This window comes from Dermacentor variabilis, chromosome 10 (assembly GCF_050947875.1).
Source record: "Dermacentor variabilis isolate Ectoservices chromosome 10, ASM5094787v1, whole genome shotgun sequence".
Classification (NCBI taxonomy): Eukaryota; Metazoa; Arthropoda; class Arachnida; order Ixodida; family Ixodidae; genus Dermacentor; species Dermacentor variabilis.
In genome coordinates this window covers 13,689,209-13,709,046 of record NC_134577.1, presented here as the reverse complement: position 1 = coordinate 13,709,046, position 19,838 = coordinate 13,689,209, and the positions used below count along the sequence as shown (strand labels likewise).

The following is a 19,838-nucleotide window of genomic DNA, read 5'->3' as shown; positions in this document are numbered from 1 at the left end:
GAATGACGTCTGGCTGCCGCTCAAGGTCTGGTAGCACAGAAGCACAAAGCGTCGAAAACTGTCGAAAGTGCGCCTCGACACGATCATTAGGTACACGTCCTAACTGGGGAGATTACGCGGGCTTGTGCCTGAGTTATTGTCCGCACGCCAGAGCCTCAGTTGCGCGCACAACCGAGGCGCACTTACCACGTATTTGACCGGAGAGTGGGCAAGCTGGTCACGTGACCTAAAGCGTTCTTCGATGAAGCAATGATTGCCGCGTCTGCCGAACACGATGTTCCTGCCCGCTCCATTCTCGCGAGCTCACTCGCGCCTGTCGAGGCATGGTGCGCGAATTCGAGAGAGCACACATTAATGTTCTCAGGGGTCTCTGTTTCGTTTTCAAAGCGATCGTATACTGAGGCTGATGAACTTGCCTCATTGCTTCATTCGGTGTTGCCTCATCCGGTGCCTGATAACTCGCTGCTTTAGTATCGTTTTATTGTATACCTCTACAGTCCAAAGAAATTTTCGTGACCGAGTCAAAGATACTCGGACCGTGGTCACACCCGTCACTGGCTCGAAAAGCGATTCGTGCACTAGTGTAGTACTTGAAGTGCACCGGCTTAAGAGACCGTTTATAGTGTCCTTGTGTATGGTGTCCCTCCCTCACTTACTCAGTGCTTACTCTCTCCCTTTCTTCCTCTTTCTATTCCCCTTTCCCCACACCCAGTGTAGGGTAGCAAACCGGATGCTGTTCTGGTGGACCTTCCTGCCTTTCCTATCCTTGTTCTCTCTCTCGTGTCCTTGTAAGCAAAAAAAAACTCCATACGTGGGCCGATCCCGGAGATAGTGCAATTCCGGGCCGCGCTTTTACAACTGCTAGTAGGTACAGCGGGGCGTGGCGCTTTTGACGGCGCTCGACGTTTCTGCGCAGGCGCGAGTAAGAGCGGGTGCGAGAGAGAAAATCTGGGGGCCTTTGCACCTTGAACATGTGACTTTGCCTAGGCACAACGGAGGAGGTTTCTTAACGCGTTGTATGCGTTTGTCCCCTAGGCATGCCGGCGTGGCGGATTGCTGTCCAGTTTATTTACGTTCCGCCGCTGGCTGGCAGCGCGGTGAGGCAGTGGACACCGACGCCCCATTTGGTGATCGCTGAGTCTGAAAGGGCAAGGTTCTGACTGGTGTTGTATAAGGCGCGGATCGCTTTTTTCGTCGCGACGATAGATTGGATTTTTTACAAGCACTGCTCCAGGAAGGCACATGTAACCGGCAAACGGAGGCCTCAGGAGAGCACCTGATGTTATAATAAAGCAGGCGGCGCATGATCTCCGGGGCACCCAAGCGGTAGCGGGGGGATCAAAACTGGAAGCAGGGCGGCCCGTGGGTTCGGGCCGCGCAGGCCTCTGCGAGCTCCAACCCACGGACCAGTCCGGGTTCTATCTTTGATGTCCCCGTTGCGGCTTTGGTGTGCTGGAGGCGCCACAAATAATGTGAAATAATGACACGTTCTTCTAATTAGTCAAAAACACGATTGCATAAATATATTTGCGTCGAACAACCAACTTGCGATGCTAAGTTCAGCACTACCGCGCCCCGCGACTTCTGCCGACATGCCTGGAGACAAGGGCATACAACGCGCGCTAAGAAACTACTCCGCAGTGCCTAGAAGAGTCGGATATTCAAGGAGCAAACGTCCCCACATTTCCTCTCTCCCACCGGCTCTTACTCGCGCATGCGCACAAACGTCCGTCTTCTCCGCAAGTGCCACGCACCGTTGTACCTACTAGCAATTGCAAATACGCTGCTGGGCCGACCCGCGGTGGAGGTGAAGCAGGTGTTAAACACTTCCAATACGTGGGCCGATCCCGATGAAAGTGCAATGCCGGGCCGACCCGCGGCGGAGGTGAAGCAGGCGTTAAGCACTACCCGTACGTGGGCCGATCCCGAAGATAGTGCAATGCCGGAACGACCCGCGGCGGAGGTGCAGTTCGCCATTAAGGGGCCCACATACACAGCTTCGCTGGTCATCCTTCTCCACAGAGCGGAAGGGCACTGAGCTCTCTTTTTCTCTCTTCCTTGTTTTCTTTTCATTTTATTTATTTATATTTTTTTTCGACGTTGGTCGTCTTTCTTGCTTCCCGCCTTTTTCTTGTGTACATTTCCCTTCCTCGAATAAAACCACCATGGAGCCGATATAGTCAGCGGCCGCGTGCTGTCCTCGTAGTCCTGTGGTCCGCGCTGTTTGTTCAGTATACCTTGTTGTAGCCCTCGCGTGAATGGCATTGGGTGCGCTGCCTATGTGCGGAAAATGTGGAGAGAAAACGAAGCTTTAGGGGGGGAAATGCATTGTGGTGCCGCTGCCGGGCTCGAACCCACCCGCGGCGGCGCCCGAGTGATTATGGCGTTCGGCTGCTAACCGCGAGGTCGCGGGTTCGATTACCTGCTGTGGTGGCCGTATTTCGATGAGGGCGAAGTGCGTGTACTCAAGTTTAGTTTCATGTTTAAGGACTCCTGATAGTCAAAATTAATCCGGAGCCCTCCACATCGACGTCTCGCATGGGCTGAATATTGATTTGGGACGTTAAGATCAATCAATCAATAATAAATAAATAAATCTGTAGCGGCTGCAGTATAGTCAAGGCATCACCATTGTTGTGGCAGCTGAGACACGTGGGCACGAGCAGCGTGTGCTCGCGCGGCCCGTCTCAAAGCGGTGCCATTACTATCTATGCTTTGCAAACAGCTTCTGCCTACGTTAGCTATATGCACCAGCTCCTCTGGGCAGTAAATACAACTACCTGCTTTGTTGCGACCTACCCCGCCGTGGTTGTTCAGTGGCTATGGTGTTCGGCTGCTGAGCACGAGGTCGCGGGATCGAATCGCGGCCATGGCGGCCGCATTTGGATGGAGGCGAAATGCGAAAACACCCGTGTACTTAGATTTAGGTGCACGTTAAAGATCCCCAGGTGGTCAAAATTTCCGGAGTGCTCGACTACGGCGTGCCTCATAATCAGAAAGTGGTTTTGGCACGTTAAACCCCATAATTTAATTTTTTTTTGTTGTGACCTAAGCTTTTACTAGGATCTTAGTAAACATTCCGATAAAGCGTCATCATCATCAGCCTATATTATGTCCACTGTAGGACGGTGGCCTCTCCCTGGGATCTCCATTTACCCTTGTCCTGCGCCAGCGGATTCCAACTAGCACCCGCGAATTTCCTAATTTCATCGCACCACCCAGTCTCCTGCCTTCTTCTTCTGCGCTTCCCTTCTCTTGGTACGCATTCTGTAACCCTAATGGTCCAACCGTTATCTAATCTGCGCATTACATCGCCTGCCCAGCACCATTTCTTTCTCTTAATGTCAATTACAATATCGTCTTACCCGTTTGCTCTCTGATCCAAAGCGCTCTCTTTTTGTCTCTTAAAGTTATGCCTAGCATTCTTCGTTCCACCGCTCTTTGCGCGATCCTTAACTTGTTCTCAAGCTTCTTTGTCAGTCTCCAAGTCTCTGCCCCGTATGTCAGCACCGGTATGATGCACTGATTGTATACCTTCCTTCTCAATGATAATGGTAAACTTCCAGTCAGGAGCTGACAATATCTGCCGTATGCGATCCAACCCATTTTTATTGTATGGATTTCCTTCTCATGACCAGGGTTCCCTGTGATTAAATGACCTAGGTAAACGTACTCCTTCACAAACTCTAGAGGCTGACTGGCGATCGTGAACTCTTGCTCCCATGCCCGGTTATTCATCATTATCTCTGCCTCCTGCAAGTTAATCTTCAACCCCACTCTTACACTCATTGTAACTTACACTCATGTTGTAACTCGTCTCCAGTGTTACTGAACAGGGTAATGTCATCGGCAAACCGAAGGTTTCTGAGGTATTCGCCATCGATCCTTACTCCTAAGCCTTCCTAGTTTTATAGTTTGAATATTTCTTCCAAGCAAGCAGTGAATAGCATTGGAGAGATTGTGTCGCCTTGTCTGACCCCTTTCTTTATTGGTATGTTCCTACTTCTGCAGAATTAAGGTAGCTGCGGAATGTCTGTCGATATTTTCCAAGACATTTACGTAGGCGGTCTGTACTCCTTGATTACATAATGCCTCTATGACTGCTGGTATCTCTGCGGAATCAAATGCCTATTCGTAATCTATGAAAGCCATATAGAGAAGCTGATTGTACTCTGCGGATTTCTCGATTACTTGATTAATGACATGGCTGTGATCCATTGTAGAGTATCCCTTCCTGAAGCCAGCGTGTTCTCTTGTTTGGCTGAAGTCCAGTGTTGCCCTTATTCTATTGGAAATTATCTTCGTGAATATTTTATGTAATGTTGGGAGCTAGCTCTCGGGCTAGGTGAATCCTAGCCCTCACTAACCTATGATCACTGCACTTTACCCTACCTATCACTTCTACATCCTGCACTATGCTGGGATCAGCAGAAAGTATGAAGTCAATTTCATTTCTTGTTCCACCATTAGGGCTTTTCCAGGTCCACATTCTGTTGCTACGCTTCTTGAAAAAAAATGTTCATTATTCGAGGCTTATTCCTTTCTGCGAATTCTACCAGCATCTCTCCTCTAACGTTTCTATATATATAGAATCGACGCCGTAGTTCCCAATTGCCTCGTCACCCGCCTGCCTTTTCCCCACTTTTGCATTAAAATCACCCATTACTACTGTATACCGAGTTTGCACTTTTCTGATCGCTAATTCAACATCTTCATAAAACTGATCTACTTCCTCATCGTCGTGACTGGATGTTGGAGCGTAGGCCTGCACTACCTTTAATCTTACCTCTTATTGAGTTTGATTACGTATTCTGCTACCCTCTCATTAATGCTGTAGAATTTCATTGGAGGTTTATTACATCTCTTTCGTTTATTTTCATTAAAAAAGAAAACACCGATGTAGTGCAAATATTCGCCAGTCAAACAGCGGTCAGTGTCGCCTTCAAACATCGACTTCTGCGTCTTCCCGCCAAAACCACCTTTTCCCGCCGAAACGAAAACGCGCGGAGTCTTCTTTTTCCCGCTAAAACCGACACAGCTGGCGCGGTCAACGAGTTCAAGGACACGCGGAACACTGCCGCAAGCAGCGCCTTCCTATATCATGTCTTCGTCTGACTAGCGAGCGGGCAGGTCTCGTGGTTCAATTTAACCAATAAGACAACACCTGCACACGGCACTAAGAGCCAGGCCGACGACCTCGCGCGCACCCAGTGCTCGCAGTAGCGGCGGAGACGGCGGGCTTGGTGGTTGTCACCCCCCATCCCTCCTTGTGTGGACTATGGTCTCCTGGGGGGGAAGCGCAACGTATTTCCTGCGCAACTGTTGCGTCATGTTCTGTGGTCGCGCACCGGTTGGATATTTAGACAAAACAAGCTGCTTTTTGTTCTTCGGTAGCTTACAAGTCGATGTGCCACAAGACTCTGGGTTCCTTGAGGTGTTCGCCGATGAAACTTCGAGGGTATGTTGTGCGGACAGTTGAGACGGCTGCCCGGGGAAAGAAGGAACATGGTTCGCCTCTACAAACCTGCAGAACGCACAGCAGGACTTCTAAATGTGAGTGCATATGAAACTAATATGTACATTGCTCTATTTATTGCCTCTCTGAGTTTTATTATAAAGCGCATAATGTTGAGCGCTTAAAAAGAAAAAAAAAAGTAGCGGTTTTGTTATCTCTGAATTCGCGCCCACTTCTTGCTTCTTGTATACATGAAGCGGCTATTGTGGCGGTTTTCATGATTATATATGCACGGCCTCGGCGAACATAAATAATAAGAGCGTGTTCATATGATAAACTGACGCTTGACGCCGTAGCCATTACGCCCGCGAGCTCGAGAAGCGGGAAGGGATGAGAAGGGAGCTCCGGAATCGCCCTCCTCGCCGCCATTTCTTTCCGGTTTCTTGTAGAGGGTAGCCATATTGTGATCTGCTGCCAAAGGTTGCTTTGGAGCAGCTGTTTCGAGTAGCTGTTCTTCAGCCTTCCCGCCTTTCTTAAATATTTGTTTTCGCATTGTTAGGTGACGGCTGTTTATTTATTTATTTATTTATTTATTATTTCTTTTGCTTATTTATTTGATGTGCACCAGAAGTGCAGGCAATGCCGAAAGGGTGAGCTCGTTCGCGTTTTACACAACGCGCTGCGTTCTGCGTTTATACTCTGTCAGCTGTCACTCGCTAGATTTTGCCGAAATTTGCTGACGTCTCTTCTACGTAGCGCTTGACTATTTCAGCAATAGCCGCGATATTGGTCAGACATAGCTTAGATTCTGAGTCTGTATCTCTCGCTATATGTTAGTGAAATGCGCTGGCGTATGCTGTACGTAACATGGGCATTTTACGGGTTTTACTTTCCTTACACTACGTATAAGTTGAAGCCATACTTGCTTATTTCATTTTGGACTGCTCTGCGAGGGCATGCTTCTTCATTATAGACTCGGGAGAAAGGCTGTTGTAGTGAGCGGCTATTTTAATAAGTTTACTGACTTGGAAAAAAAAATAATCATCGCGCAGCCTCTCCGCACAAGCTGATACGCTGATATATTACTCATTTTTTATTAAACGTTGATTAACTTATTAGTATATTGTCTTTGGCGACTGTGGGCTTCCTCCCTCAGCGCTTTAATTTGAGGCCATGGTCGCGCTAGCAGCTCTGATCGATTTTGCGTTGTGATTCTGCGAAGCATTTGCCGCGGTATGGCCAGAATCCTTTCCATGCTTTCTGGTCACGAAAACCCGCAGTCACCCTATGAGAGGGGTTCACACGCTGCTCAGAGCTGCCGCGACGCGGCGCCACTGTACTTCAGAGAGCATCGTCCGCCTACCGAAACGCTTTATTCTATGCACGAGCCACGAGCTCGTCCATAGTTGAATTAACCGAGGTCGTATTACGGGCGAAGGCTGTATTATGCGGGTGTCGTGTCCGGTCATTTTGACTCATATCAGCATTTGTTCTTGCGAGTGCGTAGCATGGTATCGCAAGCACTTAAGGGGAGCTCCCACAACTCACGTCGTGCAGCTACGATGTCAGTGTCAAATGTCAAAGAAATAGTCAGCAATGCATCATGCGTCGGGCAGCACCGAAGCGGCCGCATGACCAGTGCACAGTACTAAGCTCAGATATAGCTCAACATTTGAAAAGGCTCGGGTCTAGCGAAGGAATTTTACCAGATATATTAAAAGGTTTGCTAACTCCTGGCTATAGAGTCCGGGCAATGGGTGAAACAGACCTCTGGATCTTCCTAAGGGTATGAAAACTCCCCTGTGCAGCTTCGCGGTCTTTGATGTACGATATGTGCGAAGGAGTTTTTACGCGATAGCGTTAAGGAGCTCGTTTCGCAGAAATGCCGGTGTCAGCGATTAGACGGAGACGCTACCACTCAGCCATGAGTTCGATCGTTCAAAGCGGGACAAAAGTGCCTCTAGTGAATGCGATGTTGCCTTAGAAACGTGCCGTAGAAAGTTATACTGCGGTGTATATCGGCAATTATGAGCATGTAAATTACAGAAGTCGCAGCTAAAGGAGTAGCGATCTACGTTTCCGCTACATTTCTTCTGCGCTTGGCGCACACGCAGAGCCATCTTGCGGCAAACACAGAAGACCCCCTCCTCGCCATGTACGGCGCTGCCCCGACAGGTGGCGCGCCACTCACCCGCTTCTCCCCTTCGTCTCGTCAAGAGCATGCCGAGCGAATGAGTGGGCGGTGCGAACGGGGTGCGATAACGCTGTCGCGTTCCACTTTTGAAGGCGAAGCTTAAGCGTCTTCCAATTTTTGTTCCTATATACTCGGCCTCGAGGTGGTGGGACTCGAACCTGCGACCTCGTGCTCAGCGGCAAAGTCCCATGCCAGTGAACCGCAGCAGCGCGGGCGCGCGGTAGTTCTAGTCAGCTGTATACGACGGGTATCCCATGACCGACCGGCTTCAACCTTCAGAGAAACGCGCTCAAGTATAGGAAGGCACGTAGTCGAGGAAAATTCCGCAGTGAGCGCAAAGCGACAAAGGGACGGGTCTTAAGCGAGAAAACAAAACTGTTGCGGTAGAAGGATCGACATTTGGGCGAGTTGGTACTGGTTGAACATCTTGAAGGGGCAGCGCGAAAAAATGACGACAGAAGGCAGGAACTGTTGCGCTCGGGGGTCGTGTTTCGTTTCCTCGCTCAAGTCCTGCCATATCGTCACTCTACGCAGCCGTTTTAATTATTCAGTTATAAGAAGACGGCCGAGGAGAGAAGGCTCGTCGTGAAGCAGATCACGGCGGACGATACCCAGCGCTGCAGCGGCGGCAGTCTCGGTTCCTTTCTCGTGCCGCGCATTAACATCGCCGCAAAACGAACGCCGGGTGGCGGACGGCTCGCTTCCTATACTGGGCATCCCCCATTGTTTCTGCGGCCCACCCGTTTCTTTAGCTCAGCCAAGGCGAGCGAGAGCCGCAAGAGAGTGCGCGTTCCCGAAAAGCTGCCTCCGTGTATACATGCGCACCAGGGCCGCCCATTTGTTTACATGGGCGCCGCATAGCTATAGTTTCACCAGTGCCGCGCTCTCTCGCACGAAGAAGGTTCTTTCATGCGTGTCGAGACGCGCGCGGGACAAGTTTTACGAGCACGCTTTTGCTGCTCTCGCCCCCCCCCCGTTCCCGCTTGTCCACTTGTGAGTCCGCATTTTGTGCACGCCGCAGAGCGTATACGCGTGTATATGTTTACGTGTTTCTGAGAGCGTGTGCGTGCGTTCTTCTTCAAAGCAGCGTTTGTGCCTATGCGGTTGGTCTGCGTGCGCACGGGTTTCAGTAGGCCGAGAGCAACGCAGGCGGCATTCCAGAAGTGAAATGATGCCTGCTGCCGGCTGCCGGTACGCGATGCGCGCTCTCCTTGTACGTGTTGTGTGCACTAGTGCGACACCTGTAGGATTCCTAGCTCACCTTCTAAGCACTTAGAAGGAATATAAGAAGAGAGACGGGGCGCAAGAGTGGGGGCGAGAAGTGAGCCGTGGAAATGATCAGTAATTCTTTCATTAACGTAGCTGCTTGGGCTTGTTGTACACCTGCACGACGAGTTCTTATTCACTGAAACACATATGGTGTACTCCCGCACGTGCCTGAAGGCAAAATTATCGTTCCTGTAAATTAAGTACGTATCCTGAAGCTTTTGTTCCGTAGCAATGTATGGTTTCCCGCAGTGGGGGGGGGGGGGAGCTTTCCAGCCTGTTCGAATTTAGCGATAAGTCGAATTATCCGTGTTTTGTTTAGTCGTGGTCGAATTAACAGGAGTCGACTTATTACCTTAGGCAATTTAGGTGCGTTGTAAGAACGCGCTCGGGCCTGTACTCGAGATTGATCGTGACTTCGCAAATAGTAATAAAGATAGTCACTTATCACTTTTTTCTATCATATTTCTTTGTCTCATGCTATATATAAGATGGCTGTTTTTGGTTGGCTAGCTTCTTACAATTCGGTCAGTCAGCCACGGCTTCCTGGTGCTAAGCGTACTCAGCAGCGATGGAACTTGAATTTTATTTCGGGACAATTAAGTTTACCAGGCGTACAATTCAGTCGCGTTTATGCACACATGTAAAAGGGGTGCTGAAAATATCCGAATAATCCAGACTACACCCCTATCCCGACGCTTCGCCGCGTACGTTTACTATTTCTCAACACTATTTTACCCACCCGATAAGCTGAATTCATTTCATTTTCCCACTAGAATCACTTGCCGTTGCCCTTTTGCCATCGCACCTCCCGTTTATTTTCGTATCGTGGCCACTCAAAACCGTCTTATCTCTCGTACCTCGTCTCCGACGTCCGCAACTTTGACCGGCCCTCGGACGCAGCCGTTCCAAACTCCACAGTCTTCTCTAGCCATTCGATGCGTTCGCATGACTATCTTCACGGTCAGTCGCTTGGGTCACTAAATATATTACTTTCGGTCTTCCTTCTAGTGCATACACTTTGTGTACTGAAAGCGGAGTTGTCTCTTATGTGCTCGCCCATACGTTGGTGAAGCGGTTGAGAGCGGGGTCCCCTTGCATGCTTAAGTGCGCCGGCGAGATGTCGACTGCGTTACGATTGCTGTTATTTATAGAAAGTGCGAGGCTCTCCGCGCCTGGGGAACAAGAAAAAAGAAACGAAAGGAAAGGCTTGTCCGCCCCGCCTAGCCTCCTGCCCACCCATTGGTACGTGCGCATCTTCGGCATTTCGTGCCTTTCTCGAGTCATGCCCGCAGTGCCTGCAGAGACCGCTGTGACTGAGTGGCTGTGGCGTTCTGCTGCGGTGCGCACGAGGTTGCGGGTTTGCGTTCCAATAACGGTGGCCGCATTTCAACGCAGGGAGCGCGCGAAAACACCGCGGCGAGAACCAGTGCATTGCTTGCACGAAAAATCGCAGCACATATTCAACTAAAAAAAAAAAAAAAAAACTCGCTAACTAACGTATATTTCATACAATGATATCGGGCACGCCCAACACGATAAATGAAAAAAAAAAAAGAAACATGTGGGCTGTTATGAAATTCCCATATATTCCCTTTTTCACTTGTGCGGAACAGCAGGCCAAAGCATACTAGCTCAGGCCGGCCTCCTTGCCTTTCCTCCAATAAATTATGATCTCCTCCCCACACGTTCATGAGGATTATTTGGTATACGGAAGGTTCCTAAGTGAGGAATCGACACTGTTCATCATCATCCACAGCTTCCTAGTATCAAAATGATTCCATGGACCCTGCCACCCGTCTGAAAGTCAGTGTACTTCCTCACCGCTGTGGTCTGAGAACTTTTCACGAAACCTGTACGTGTACTTGTCTTGTGCTGGGGTCCAAGAAGTCCGTCTGTTGGCGCCGAGGCCTTGCTGTTGTACTTGTGCCAGTCAGGTCTTATAGACATTAAAAAAATATTTTAATGCATCTGTTTATTTATTCTTAATTTATTTTCTTTGGTTGTCTTTTTCTTTGGTCTTCTCCACCTCTTGTATTCTCTTTCTCTTCAAGTAATCAGAAACACTTCATTTGAAGTGAAAATCCCTGCATATAGCAGGGCTGACATCTTCAGTTTCCATTAAACTGACCAAACCCTGGCCGTCCAGAGTGCCCGCGATCGGGCCGTCAAGCTGGGCTTGGCGGTCCCTATGTGGGACTAGCCGGGTGGCGCGGGGTCTTCCCTGCGTCTTCTCTGGACCAAAATAAAGTTACTTCACTAACTCACTCACTCTTTCTCTCTCTCTTCTGCTCAATAAACAATGCGCTTTTCTTATAACGTGCTATAAAAGTCCTTGTGCTACTCGGCACATCAGAAAGGAAAGACCCTTTGCCATCATTATGTGTCTCGTCAAAATGTTCGCGTCAGTGCATAATAGTACAAGTGGGGGCTCTGTGCGCTTTAGAAGGCTCGAGCTGGATGCCACATGGCGTCCAACGTCTCGTGCCCTCATCAAGGCTATACTGTTGCGATTTTCCCGTTGCGTTGTTTTTCTTGTCGTCGCGTTGATCCTGGCCTTGGCAACAGAGGAGTCGGGTATGGAGAAGGTAGTACTTGCTCGTATACGCTGTCATTTAGGGTCATTTATGCGGTCACAATACGCCACCTGTGCAGCTCTCAGTGCTAAGAAGATGAGGTAGTAGGCGGAGAAATGATGATGAAAGTGAAATTAAAGATGAAAAAAAAAACGAAAATAAAAACGATGAATTTTTGCAGAAGCGTGACGTAACTGTGAAAAAATAAAAATAAAACGACATCTGTGAGATCTTAAGGCATACCTGCCAATTAGTGAACATTAAAATATTTAAAGATCCTGCAGACAGGAGAACAAACGAGAAGGAGGGGGGCGGGGTCAGCGTGCTTTCTTTCCCTTCAAGTTTGCCCTTGAGCACGCAAGTGTTTTGGGATATGTACGCGCTTTACTAACGATCATTTTCCTTTAGCGATATCACACAAACAGCAGCAAATTTGGGACAGCACAGTGGCAAGCAACGTATTCTTTTTAGGTAACAGTGTTTTTTACACCGAATTTGCTATTGTTGATTTCGCTTCCGTTAGGAACGTGTCTGAATAAACCTGTTCGAAGCAAGTACCGCGTCAGCATATGGCGTTTTCGGCTGCCACAAAGAAGGCGACGCAGGTACCGGTACAATTTCTCTCTGTGTACATTTTTTTTCAGTATTCCGCCGCCTTATCTTTCAAAATCTCATTTTTCCGAATAGTTGACGCAATATACTGAAAATCGTACAACCCAAAATCACAAAATATTCGGCAGACTTCTCACGTGTGCCTCAAGGTAAGGTAGCTCCTGCCATCGTGTTGGTCTCAGAACGCAGATTCATTCTCTGCATTTAAAAAAAATCTATGAGGGAAATGTGGGTCGCTCACTGAGGTGCCAGTTACTTCTGGGCTTCATCGTGTAATGAAAAAAAGAAGAGAAAAATCATGAGCCATTCCACTCTGTGAAGGTGAATGACCAGCGAAGCTGCGTAACACACGACAAAGAGGTGACAGAATTTCGAACTAAGGTGCGCACACATATTTATTTTTGTACGTCCGGGTTCACTCGTGTTATGCATTCGTTGTATACTATTGGATACGGACCCTTTTCCTGGCATCACTCAAGTTCCCCCGACCACATCCAATCGCCGTCGCATCCCAATTAAGGTGCTCCAGGGCGCGTCTACCACGTTACCGGACCAGTCAGACAGGTTGGCGACCACAACCTCATGCGCAGCACGTCGAGCTATTGTCTGCCCCCCCCCCCCCCCACTTTGCTTGACTCTTCCCGAAAGTGCAGCGGGACGCTGGCAAGGTTCCAGGTAGTTAATCTTGGTCCCGAGCAGAGCTGTTTTGCAGCTCTGGTAGGTCGTTCGAGAACAAGCCGTCTCCTCCAGCTGAGCGCTTCCAGGCGAGGGGGCGACGCTGGAGCCCTTGGAGCGTCCCCATTGGCCGAATGTGACGGCACTTGCACGGGCGCCTATTATTGGAGGAAAATGACGACACCTGAGCTGGCCCGACGATTGGCCGAAAATGACGTAACCCCGGGAGACCGAAGGGGTTAAAAGCGAGAGACAGGGAGCAGAGCTTTTTTTTTTCGTTCTTCTTTCGGCCGCAGCATCTGATTTGCTGCCTGCCGTCGATGACTTTATGACTGTTCATTACTTAGCGTTATTAGTGTAAATAATGTAAATAAACCTTCTGTTCTCCAAATCCTCTTTAACGTCGGCCAACTCCCGCACTCAGCGGCAAAGTCTAATAATACATTCGTGTATTATTTCGTGATATATTGAGGCAAAAAAATTGAGACCGAAATGACCGCACCGACTGGCAGTGGACCAGTGCCCTCAGAGCCTTCGCAGAGGGAGGGGCAGTATGGGAACGGTGGCATGATTAGCGGCAATGGAGCCAGCTGTGGAAGAAGAAGAAGAAGAAGAAGAAGACGACGACGACGACGAACGCGCGAGCGGTGGCACGAGCGATTTCGCGCGGTTACGCCGAGGGGCGCGAACGAGCCAGCTGTGGTAGAAGACGACAACGAATACGCGAGCAGTGACACGAGTCATTGCTGATGATGATAGTTTTTGCTCACACATTTGTTGACGGACACGAACAATGCACGGAACCCTAGCCATAAACAGCTTCGCTGAAAAAAAAGACGTATTTAACACAATAGAAATTTAAGGGACGCGAAGCTTGTTTGAGTTATTGAGGTAGCAGGCGTCAGCGGCTAACACGAACACATGAACGTTGTCTGCAGCGGTTAGATCTCTGCGTCACAAGACTGAAGGTGGTGTATGATGCTTGACCAGGGAAGACAGGTGATGAGACCTCGTACGCACAACACGTGTCTAAAAACATTTGATTTCATATCTCTAGTGTCACATTGGTGCATGCCCATTCTAAGGGATTGGTCAATACAGCTCCTCTTTTTTTATTGAAATGAAAATAAAAGAAAGAGGCGTAGTCACCTTATAATGGTGACGGCTACTCCTTTTCTCATAGCGGAAACAACGATATACAGAAATATGTAGGAAAATGAAAATAAATCACTTCATATGGTCAGACAGCCACAGCACAGCCCTATACGCCCATTAACATAACAGTATAAAAGTCAAATGCAAGTTGCACCACAATGAGTTCGTAAACAAAGTCACAAACACACACAAACGGCCTTGATGTAGACTTCGATGAACATATAAACAGATGCGGAATTACAGTGTTAAAATAATTCACGCACAAAGAAATTTATAACACGTAATATACAAGCACTAATAGTTACAAATAATAGAATAACGTTATAGTAACATCATGTGATTATTCAGTGCAATACCTAGTAATTGTTAAGGATGACTGTTTCTCCATAAAAATGTTCAAGTGCGTTCAATGCTTTTCGCTGTGCTATTTCCGATGGCCATGGGCCCAGCAATTTTGCGAGTGAGAAAGGCCGGTGAGGATCAGTGGAGTGTAGCTCTTGTTCTAGCTGCCTTCTTTGCATCTTGTATATGGGATATGGGAGGAATAGATGGCGAACATCCTCATCGTCGTGGCCACAGGAGCAAGCCGGGGAAGGAGCCCGTTTGATGCGATATAGGAAATGTTTGGTGTAAGCTGTCCGAAGGCGCAGTCGATGAATTAGTGTCTCGGTACTTTTAGAAAGTTGTACATCCGGCTGGGATTTGAGTTGATGGTCCATTTCGTAAAGGATTGATTCCTTAGTGTTTTCATTAAACCATGTTCACATACACAAGTATTTTTTTAGTACTCTCAATATCCGTTTTGTGTCCATTGGTGATAAAGAGATGAGTTGAATTTCTGCATCTTTATGGGCCGATTTTGCCAATGAGTGCGCTAGTTGGTTGCCTGCTATACCAGCATGGCCCGGGACCCACTGTAATATCACTTCATGTTTCCTTTCATTAGCCCAAGTTAAACTGTTCAGTACTGCATATGTTATTCGTGCGTGTGGTTGGCTGTCATCAATATTTTCAAGACATGCTAAAGCCGATAAGGAGTCCGTGCAAGTTACCCACTTTGTTGGTGTCTCATATCTTTTGACAAAATGAGTGGCTTGGAGAATTGCCACTAATTCCGCTATTGTTGGTGACGACGTGTGTCGTAGTCGACAAGTGTACTCCACCTCTAAGGATGGTATAACATAAGCTGCAGTCGCACTTCCTTTGATTACAGAACCGTCCGTGTAGACGTGAATAGATTCCTGGTACTTGTCAAATAGGTGATGTAACGGTAATTGTTTTGCTGCTAATGTGGAAACGTCGCTTTTATATTTAAGCCCTTCGATTGACTTTTCTATTTTCGGCGCTTCCAGAAGCCATTCTGGGTAGCAGAGGTCTTAGTGCCACAAAAGTGATCGTGGGAGTCGTTATTTATGCTCTTGAAACAAGGCGTGTATCTGTGCACACGGACGGTTCTCTATCAGAGAGAGAAGGGGGGAGGGGGTGCAGAATGCTCAGTAGAAATTCTGAAGGGATGTCGGCATGTTTCCAGGCTGCGAATCACCGTGAAATGCGGTCGCCGCGCTTCTGCAATAGTGAGGTGACTGGACGTAGCTTGCGGGACTCCTAGGCACACTCGTAAACTCCGAGCCTGCAACAGCTGCAGCCGATGAAGGGACGTCGCAAATAATTAGTGCAATATAGGGGCGAAGTAAGCAATTCTCTGGCGCACAACTGCTGAATGGACGTGAAGCAGGGACGCAGTTGTTCCATCCCACTTCGTGCCTGCGATTCTGCGGATAACGTTCATAACACAACTAATTTGGTCCTCCAGGGCGGTCAAATGAGAAGTGCATCGAAGCTGGTGGTCTAAAATCACGCCGAGAAAGCGATGTTACTGAGCCAGCTCGATCTCATGGCCGTCTGTTGAAAGACCGAAATTCCTAACCTTTCTTCTTGTGAAAGGCCGAACGGGTAATCTGGCATATCTTCATGCCCCATTCTCTTAAGTAATCACTTATCGCGTTCAAATCTTCGTTCAGCCGATGCTTGACAACTTCTAGAGACTTGTTTGATGTCCATATGCAAATGAAGACAGCTTCTGTTTAAGAAACACTTTGCGAACAATCAAGCCACAGCGACGTACAGAACATTTGAAGAAGAGTTCAAATGCGAGCCGTTGACTAGTCGTGACACAGCTACCGCGTCGGACCACGAGTTACAAATGCGCAGACTTCCGAAATCTCGATTTCTCGTCTGACTTAAGCATTACCGCTCACCCGCGGTTTCTTTCGTTCTATCGACAACGGCTGTCGACAATCCACGTGCTACAACTTAACACGCTTCACCGCCTTCCTTCCAACCATTTCCTCCCGTCAGCTTTGTTCTGTTTTACTTTGCGTGGTCGCGGACTGTAGGAGCCACACCTGGAAAAATCGTCTCGGCTGTACTCACCGACGATTGCTCACGAATCTTGGCGTAAATTTTCCCTGTGCCCAATTCGTCTTCGCTGCTGCCAAGTCCCTCGCACGTGACGTCACGCCTGTAACAATAATTACGTCTCGATCTGTCTTGCACGCAACCGACGCAGCGGACGTCCGTCGGAAGCTACAACGCGTCACGATCTGCCTGTGGCGACCCCTGTAGGTTATAAATGCTAGCGTCCCCACATCATCCCCGAGCTGAAAACGAACGTGCCTATAGCTTCATCCGCCGAATTGTCACGTTGTACGCGCGTATATCATGACTCTCCTCAGGACGCCGACGTAGGCACTCAATCACGAAGGACAGGAGAAAAAAAAAAGGCGGCAAACAGTTTATTTGTCTTGAAGGCACATGCGACGACGCACCATTAATCACCAGCGCCGGCTCGTTATAGCGAGGAATTCGTGGTTTGGAGGTACCCTCGGTGCGCGGAGTGTCACTGGAAATAGCTTTTGCAGCTTTCGGAAGCCAGCCAGCGGCCTGTGAGTAATGGTTAAAAGCGAGTGATGACGTCGGTCTGTTAAGTGGCTTCCTTCGAGAGGAATAAGCTCTGCTTGCTGCGGCCGCGGACGTTCTGCTCCATTTACCTGCAAGCGCTGCTCTAACCAAAGGTTTAATCAGTCTCCCTGATCTGCGGGTTTCACGCTCTGCATCCTTCAGGGAAGAACGCGAGTCGTTTGTTCTTTTTCTTTCTGCGGTGATGGAGGAAAAACGCGCGAGACAATGACATAACTTCGCGACAGGCTGCGACGTTGCGCTGCGGTCAAATTGAATGGTTCCCGCGCGCGCCGGTGCGAGCGTTTAAAGCTGCGAGAAGCGCATTTTGAAAGAGCGAACTTGTTTGCGAGACTCTTGCATGTATTTTGTGTGTATGCGAAAGTTGATGAAATATCATAAGATCTGCTCAGCGAATACAAAAGGAGTAATCTGAAAATTGTCCCAGCAGAACAGATAATTGGAGTGTTTGGTGCATTAGAATTAATCCGACTGAATAATTAAAGTTGGCCCGTCAACATCTTAGTTAGGAATAGTATGGCGTGTTGTAAGCGTGGTATTGAAAGCCATCATCTTGGCTACATTAGTCTAGCTACTCGGTATTTACAGGCAGGCGCTAGTTTCGCGACATAAAGAATTTTGACAGGAAAGCGATGTTAATCACAAACGCCACTCTGTATTCGTAGCGTTTCCTTCTTTGGTACCATGTTGCCTTCTCGCACGCAGTAATCGGTTTCTGTTCGATTTGTTAAGCTACTATAATTGCCCATCTTTATTTTCGGAGTTTGAGATACTGTACCTTATGTTGCTCGCTCGTTAAAGAATGACACAGCAATTATGACGGTTAGAAACGCTAATATGTTTTAATTTGCATCTAAAGTTGGTCCCGAAATTCCAGTGTTTTCTTCGAGCCCGCGGCTTCCTGTCTGCCACTGGCCTTGTCATTTTGAATGTGTCACATGTCATCAGTGCAGTGGAAATATAAGCAGCTCTGCGCGGGGTCGGTCCTTTGGAGGGAGACTGAACGCTGATACGGCCGCCGATTTTTGTCGTGGTATAGTTAAAAGCTAGTGTTCACAGAACTTCTCTTATCCACAGCCAGACGACAAGATTTCGGAGCACGGAATTCGTGAAGAGGCTAAGCTTCTTCGAGACTTCGCCACTTAGTCTGGAATGTAAACGAGTAGCGTTACAGTGGCACAGGTGCGACTGAAACTTGGTGCTATTGATTCGACGGCGCGGATGCAAAGGCTGAGGCAGGATTTCTTTTTGTTTTCTCTCGCATGTCCTGCGCGGAAAATGTTTGCCGTTAAAGGGACACTAAAGTATACTATGAAGTTAAGTTAAAGTGATAAAGCAATGCTCTAGAACGTCTAAGGCGACAATATAATCGCGAACAGAGCTTTAGTAACTGAGAAATTGAGGTAAATGCATGACGCGATTTGAGACCCCCCAGCGACATTCCGGTACTAACCAGATGACGAAGGCACTCCTCATCATGATTTGTCACTAGTAATCAACTACTCGTATTAAAAAGAACATTTCATTAGGTTATAAGACGGGAAAAAATGCTACTTGTCTACTTCTGTTCGATTCTAAGAAAAAATTACATTTTGACGTTACCCTTCAGTAGTATGGGTGGTCGAAAGGTTTCGTTTTCGCTCGACTCTACGCGCTCGACTCTGCGCCGCGCGCGCTTTGGAGTTTCAGGTGTTTCGTTATCGCGTCGTGCTGCGCTGGTTCTGCTGACTCGCGAAGCTTGCATTTGGAACAAGCAGCGAGAATGCCACGTCCATGTGATGTCGTGAGATGCGCGAACGGTCCGCGGAACTTGGCCAAGGGCAGTCGCGGCGGTGAATCCAACGTTACTTATCACTGTGTGCCAACGAGTGAACCTCTCCGTTCGAAGTGGTTAAGTGCCGCACCTCTGCCACAGCGCGCTGGCAAAGAGCTGAAAAATCACATAGTGCGCTCGCTGCACTTTCGTCCAGAGGATTACGAGTTCAGCGACGACTTACTGAAGTCGTGTGGAGTGCCTTTCAAAGCAATGCTTTCCCGTAGCACTGTTCCGTCGGTCTTGCCTGCATTCTCGAAAGCGCAAGAACTGCAGGTCGATTCCGGCGCGGTGAGTGCGGCATTTGGTTTTCACGAAGGAAAAGCTAAAAATATGCGAATATGTACAGCCATGACATACAGCTGCCGTCGTAGTAGTACGCAACGACGCCGGCAGCGCGGGCCCTCAGCAGCAGGTTACGTTCATCAGTGCTTAAATCGCTGAAATCGAGCCCAGCATCGCGAGCCAGTGTGTCGTTGTCAGGGTCGTCCATTGCAACGAGCGTCAAAGTTGGCGTCATAAAATAAAGAACCAGCTTATCGTCGCGCGCTTTCCCTTCCGCTAGCCACGATAGTTCCGCTTCCACACTGCTGTCAGCTCTGTCTTGGCTCTGTTTCTGGCCGCGCGTTCGCGTTTTGCGCAGAAAAGCCGTAGCGCCGTCTGCGGGCGCCGTTTTACTCATGGACGGCGCAACGTCACTATGAGACCATGATGTCCCCACTCCTCGATCGGAGGGCGGGCGATTTGAACTGCGCTAGAGGTACGCGGACGCTTCAGGACGCATTTTCTCTTAAAATAAGTCTCTTCTTCGCATGAAACAAGCGTTTCGAGGTTTCTGGGATAGTATTTGAACAGTCCACCTTGACTTAATATTAACCTTTAGTGTCCCTTTAAGAGGAAGCTTTAGCTCGGGTGCTCCTATCTTAATACATGTAAAAGGAGAATTCGTTTTTCTCGGCAACCACTGCACCAAATTTGACGAGGTTTGTTGAATTTAAAAGAAAAACTGAAAATCTGGTGACTGTTCGTTTTAAATTTTTGATTTAGGTTGTGAATTTTTTATTAAGAGTTGGTGAAAATCGAAAATTTTCAGAAAACGAAACTATCAAGTTT

At 48.4% G+C, this 19,838-nt stretch overlaps 1 protein-coding gene and 1 long non-coding RNA gene across 3 annotated transcripts in view; one reads left to right on the top strand and one right to left on the bottom strand.

Moving 5' to 3' along the window:
- Positions 1 to 19,838, bottom strand: part of LOC142559953 (uncharacterized) — a 96,354-nt gene that overhangs the window by 16,440 nt on the left and 60,076 nt on the right. The window lies entirely within an intron of this gene.
- The window catches only part of LOC142559951 (uncharacterized), a 205,669-nt gene continuing 191,365 nt past the window's right edge, over positions 5,535 to 19,838 (top strand). Inside the window, exon 1 of the mRNA XM_075671655.1 lies at positions 5,535 to 5,553. The gene's annotated coding sequence lies outside the window, so the exon portion shown is untranslated. The remainder of the gene's footprint in view (positions 5,554 to 19,838) is intronic.